At 42.0% G+C, this 6,364-nt stretch overlaps 1 long non-coding RNA gene across 1 annotated transcript; it reads right to left on the minus strand.

Moving 5' to 3' along the window:
- Window positions 1-4,568: 4,568 nt before the first annotated feature.
- Window positions 4,569-5,496, minus strand: LOC126990817 (uncharacterized). The gene is made up of 3 exons (XR_007744778.1): window positions 5,273-5,496; window positions 4,674-4,953; window positions 4,569-4,609 (listed from the first exon to the last, which is right to left on the minus strand). It is a non-coding gene; the product is annotated as an uncharacterized LOC126990817 (long non-coding RNA).
- Window positions 5,497-6,364: the final 868 nt, after the last annotated feature.

The following is a 6,364-nucleotide window of genomic DNA, read 5'->3' on the forward strand; positions in this document are numbered from 1 at the left end:
CTCTCTCTCTCTCTCTCTCTCTCTCTCTCTCTCTCTCTCTCTCTCTCTCTCTCTCTCTCTCTCTCTCTCCCTTAGTTTTAGGTCCGAGTCCCAAATCCCTTTCACACTCTGATCTGCCTATCGCTGTGGAGTCTAAATATACCCGTGTAATGGGTTGCGTGTTCCTCCACTCAGTACGCTCCACTTGGTGATGATAAAATTCATCTGCCATGTCTCTGACCAAGCTGACAGTTTGTTGAGATCCTCCTGCAGTGCTTTAGCATCCTCCCCTGCCCTAATAGCGCGTCCTATTTCGGTGTCATCTGCAAATTTACCTATGTCACTAGTTATCCCATTGTCTATGTCACTGATGTAGATAATGAATAAAAGCGGGCCTAAAACTGAACCTTGAGGAACCCCACTGGTAGTATTACCCCATTCTGATTTTTTTACCGTTAATGGTAACCCTCTGTTTCCTGTCGCTAATCCACGCCCTGGTCCAATCATAAACCTTCCCTCCTATTCCATGAGCCCTGACTTTATTTAACAGTCTCTGGTGAGGTACCTTATCGAAGGCCTTACTAAAATCAAGATAAACTACATCGTAACTCTCATCATTGTCAGCTGCCTCGTTGACTCTATTGTAAAAGGATTAAAGATTAGTGAGGCACGACTTCCCTTAATAAACCCATGCTGTGAGTCGTGAATTAAATTGTCTGTCAATATGGTCCCTAATACTATCAGCTATTATTGACTCAAGCATTTTACCTATAACTGGCGTCGAACTAATCGGCCTATAGTTTTCCATAGAAGATTTGTCTCCCTTCTTAAATATAGAAATAACGTGTGCCTGCCTCCATGAAACAGGCACCACCCCTGTGTCTAGTGACTTCCTAAAAACTTCTGTTAGCTGCCCACTGATTTCAGATTTATAATATGCAGGGTATTAAATGAATGTATAGTTTTTTCCTCTTTCCTACATAATTTACATGCAGTTTTTTTCATGCTGCATGGTTCTTTTTCTTTCCTGCCAGCTCTGGCTGAAGGGATGGGGGGTGGGGAGGAGCCTTCGCCTTTGCTGTCCTTCATCTCCCACTTTTGATTAGATAGTTAGTGTAGCTTGTCACAAATTGCCTCTTAAGGACGACCAGGTCTGCTGTTGTTTATTCTTTCTTTGTGTTCTTTAGTGTTCTTCCTCCTCCTCCTCCTCCTCCTCCTCCTCCTCCTCTTCCTCCTCCTCCTATTCCTCTTCCTCTTCTTCCTCCTTTGAGCGTCGGCAAATTCTTTTTAAAATTCCATTCTCTCTCTCTCTCTCTCTCTCTCTCTCTCTCTCTCTCTCTCTCTCTCTCTCTCTCTCTCTCTCTCTCTCTCTCTCTCTCTCTCTCTCTCTCTCTCTCTCTCTCTCTCTCTCTCTCTCAAAATTTCAAATCTAAGATGTTCACGAGAGAGAGAGAGAGAGAGAGAGAGAGAGAGAGAGAGAGAGAGAGAGAGAGAGAGAGAGAGAGAGAGAGAGAGAGAGAGAGAGCAATAACCTGTCGTAATCAGATAGTGAAGTTAGAATTTGTGCCATTTCTTTAACATCACTTCCAGCAATATCAAACACCACCATTGATTGTCTTTGTTCTTGTCTTCTTTCTTTTAACCATCTCTAAATTTCTCTTCTTCATCTTTTTGTTCTGATTTTTGTTGATATTGTTTTTGTTGTGTTCTCTTACTCGCTCTTTCCTCCTCCTCCTCTTCCTCCTCCTCCTCCTCCTCCTTTCTCAGCTCTACAGCACGACTGTTGTTGGGGTCTAAATCTACGTATGTAATTCTTTCTGTTAGAACTCCACCCTGGACGATTCTGGGCATATTCCTCCTACTCATCCCCACTCTGACTCCTTTATGGCTGTTATTAAGATTCTTCCAAATAATGTTTTCTATGCCCTTTCTGGCCTCAACTCTCAGAAGGCTTATGGACCTGATGGAGTGCCTCCTAATGTCCTTAAAAACTGTGCTTCCGTGCTGACACCCTGCCCGGTCAAACTCTTTCGTCTCTGCCTATCAACATCTATCTTTCCTTCCTGCTGGAAGTATGCCTTTGTACAGCCTGTGCCTAAGAAGGGTGACCGTTCCAATCCCTTAAACTACCGCCCTATAGCTTTACTTTCCTGTCTATCTAAAGCTTTTGAATCAATCCTTAACCGGAAGATTCAAAAGCACCTTTCCACCTCTAACTTTCTATCTGATCGCCTGTATGGATTCCGCAAGAGGCGTTCTACTGGCGATCTTCTTGCCCTCTTAACTGACTCTTGGTCATCCTCTCTTAGCCGTTTCAGTGAAACTTTTTCTGTTGCGCTAGACATATCGAAAGCCCTCAATAGAGTCTGGCACCAGTCTTTGCTTTCTAAACTGCCCTCTTTCGGATTCCATCCCTCTCTGTTCCTTTATCTCCAGTTTCCTTTCCGGGCGTTCTATCTCTGCGGTGGTAGACGGTCGCTGCTCTTCCCCTAAACCTATCAACAGTGGCGTTCCACAGGGCTCTGTCCTATCACCCACTCTCTTCCTGTTATTCATCAATGATCTTCTTTCCATAACAAACTGTCCTGTCCACTCGTACGCCGACGACTCCACTCTGCATTATTCAACTTCTTTCAATAAAAGACCATCACAACAGGAAGTACACGACTCCAGACTGGAGGCTGCAGAACGCTTAACCTCAGACCTTGCTATCATTTCCGATTGGGGCAGAAGGAACCTTGTGTCCTTCAATGCCTCAAAAACTCAATTTCTCCACCTATCAACTCGACACAATCTTCCAAACACCTATCCCCTATTCTTCGACAACACTCAGCTGTCACCTTTTTCAACACTAAACATCCTCGGTCTATCCTTAACTCAAAATCTCAACTGGAAACTTCATATCTCCCCTCTCGCTAAATCAGCTTCCTCGAGGTTGGGCGTTCTGTATCGTCTCCGCCAGTTCTTTTCCCCTGCGCAGTTGCTATCCATATACAGGGCCTTTTACGCCCTCATATGGAGGATGCATCTCACGTGTGGGGGGGCTCCACTCACACAGCTCTTTTGGACAGAGTGCATGGAGTCTAAGGCTCTTCATCTCATCAGCTCTCCTCCTACTACTGATAGTCTTCTACCTCTTAAAATCCGCCGCGATGTTGTCTCTCTTTCTATCTTCTATCGATATTTCCACGCTGACTGCTCTTCTGAACTTGCTAACTGCATGCCTCCCCTCCTCCCGCGGCCCCGCTGCACACGACTTTCTACTCATGCTCATACTGTCCAAACCCCTTATGCAAGAGTTAACCAGCATCATCACTCTTTCATCCCTCACGCTGGTAAACTCTGGAGCAATCTTCCTTCATCTGTATTTCCTCCTGCCTATGACTTGAACTCTTTCAAGTGGAGGGTATCAGGACACCTCTCCTCCCGAAATTGACCTTTCTTTCGGCCACCTCCTTTAATTCTTTTTTGGAAGCAGCGAGTAGCAGGCTTTTTGTTATTTTTTTTTCGTGCCCTTGAGCTGTCTCCTTTGTTGTAAAAAAAAAAAAAGACCGAGGATGTTCAGTGTTGAAGAAGTTGATAGCTGAGTGTTGTCAAAGAATAGGGGATAATTGTTTGGAAGATTGTGTCGAGTGGATAGGTGGAGAAACTGTGTTTTTGAGGCGTTGAAGGACACCAAATCCTTCTTGCCCCAATCAGAAATAATAGTAAGGTCTGACGCTGAGCTTTCTGCCGCCTCCAGCATGAAATCATTTAGTTCCTGTTGGGTGGGTCTTCTATTAAAAGAAGATGAGAAATGCAGAGTACAGTCATCGGCGAAAGAATGGATAGGACAGTTCGTTTTGGAAAGAAGATCATTATTGAACAAAAGAAAGAGTGGGAGATAGGACAAAACCCTGTGGGACACCCAGCGGCGTAGTAAGGGGGGAGCGGGAGGGGCGGTCCGCCCCGGGTGACAGCTTGGGGTGTGTGCCATGATACAGGCTCAAGTCTAATGGCTAAATTCAGTGACGTAGCTAAGGGAAGGGGTGTTGGGGTCATATAAGAAGACGCCCCCCCAGGCCCTAACAAAGGGGCCCGCCGCCCCCAAAATTTTTTTTTTTTTTTTTACAGCTAAGGAGACAGCTCAAGGGCGTAAGGAAAAAAAAAAAAAAAGGCCCGCTACTCACTGCTCCCGAACAGAGGTTAAAGGAGTGTTCCCCCCAGGCCTCCAACAAAGGGACCCGCCGCCCCCCAAAATGGTCCATTTGGGAGCCCCCATTTGTTGCCATACTCATTTGTAGAAGCTAGTGTGTGAGGCAGCCCCACACGGAGACAAGACCCCCGGGCCCCCGCCCCCCAGATCTCCAGCCATGCCGGCATATATAATGCCGCTGTGGATAATGACGGAGTTTTGATTACCCAGCTCCAGCCACGCGTGAGTGACGGCGCCTTGTGTTTCATATGACTGTAGCAGATGAATTGCTTTGCTTGTAGCAGAGATGTTCTTTACTATAAAGAACATATATTTGCATAATGTTGAGGCTAAGGAACTGTACTGTATCATGTGATGTTAAAATCTTGAATGTAAGTGTTTGTTGTAGCATGAATCTCGCTGAACGGTGTCGTAGGTAGGTGAGAGGGGAGACGCCTAAGTGTTTGTTGTAGTATGAATCTCGCTGAACGGTATCGTAGGTAGGTGAGAGGGGAGACACCTAATTGTTTGTTGTAGCATGAATCTCGCTGAACGGTATCGTAGGTAGGTGAGAGGGGAGACGCCTAAGTGTTTGTTGTAGCATGAATCTCGCTGAACGGTATCGTAGGTAGGTGAGAGGGGAGACGCCTAAGTGTTTGTTGTAGCATGAATCTCGCTGAACGGTATCGTAGGTAGGTGAGAGGGGAGACACCTAAGTGTTTGTTGTAGCATGAATCTCGCTGAACGGTATCGTAGGTAGGTGAGAGGGGAGACGCCTAAGTGTTTGTTGTAGCATGAATCTCGCTGAACGGTATCGTAAGAAGGTGAGAGGGGAGACGCCTTAGTGTTTGCTCTAGCATGAATCTCTCTGAATGGTGTCGTAAGTAGGTGAAAGGGAGACGCCTAGGTGTTTGTTGTAGCATGAATCTCGCTGAACGGTATCGTAGGTAGGTGAGAGGGGAGACGCCTAAGTGTTTGTTGTAGCATGAACCTCGCTGAACGGTATCGTAGGTAGGTGAGCGGGGAGACGCCTAAGTGTTTGTTGTAGCATGAACCTCGCTGAACGGTATCGTAGGTAGGTGAGAGGGGAGACGCCTAAGTGTTTGTTGTAGCATGAACCTCGCTGAACGGTATCGTAGGTAGGTGAGAGGGGAGACGCCTAAGTGTTTGTTGTAGCATGAATCTCGCTGAACGGTATCGTAGGTAGGTGAGAGGGGAGACGCCTAAGTGTTTGTTGTAGCATGAATCTCGCTGAACGGTATCGTAGGTAGGTGAGAGGGGAGACACCTAAGTGTTTGTTGTAGCATGAATCTCGCTGAACGGTATCGTAGGTAGGTGAGAGGGGAGACGTCTAAGCGCGTGACGGAAACAAAACAAGCTCGTCATGGAAACATCTTCGTCGCGTGCTTTTGTATAATAATAATAATAATAATAATAATAATAATAATAATAATAATAATAATAATAATAATAATAATAATAATTATTATTATTATTATTATTATTATTATTATTATTATTATTATTATTATTATTATTATTATTATTATTATTATTATTATTATTATTATTATTATTATTATTATTATTATTATTATTATTACTATTATTATTATTATTATTATTATTACTATTATTATTATTATTATTATTATTATTATTATTATTATTATTATTATTATTATTATTATTATTATTATTATTATTATTATTATTATTATTATTATTATTATTATTATTATTATTATTATTATTATTATTATTATTGTTATTATTGTTATTATTATTATCTTAAATATTATTCTCATTTCATGCAGAGCACCGAAATCGTCGTTAAGTGACTGAAGTATCATGCATATATATAATAATAATAACAATAATGATAAGAAGAAAAGAACTGAAGAAGAAGAGTTATCATTATAATAATAAGAATGATGATAATAATGATGATAGTCAGCCAGTTATTTATGATTTTCAGTGGTTGTCTCTGAATTTGTCTGCCTGGAATAGTAAACGATGCATGGGGATAATAATATAATAATAATAATAGCCCAATAAATTAAGGCAGGACATTGAAAACCATGAATATATAATACATATATATATATATATATATATATATATATATATATATATATATATATATATATATATATATATATATATATATATATATATATATATATATATACATATATATATATATATATA

The sequence above is a fragment of the Eriocheir sinensis genome, unplaced genomic scaffold (genome assembly GCF_024679095.1).
Source record: "Eriocheir sinensis breed Jianghai 21 unplaced genomic scaffold, ASM2467909v1 Scaffold204, whole genome shotgun sequence".
Taxonomy (NCBI): Eukaryota; Metazoa; Arthropoda; class Malacostraca; order Decapoda; family Varunidae; genus Eriocheir; species Eriocheir sinensis.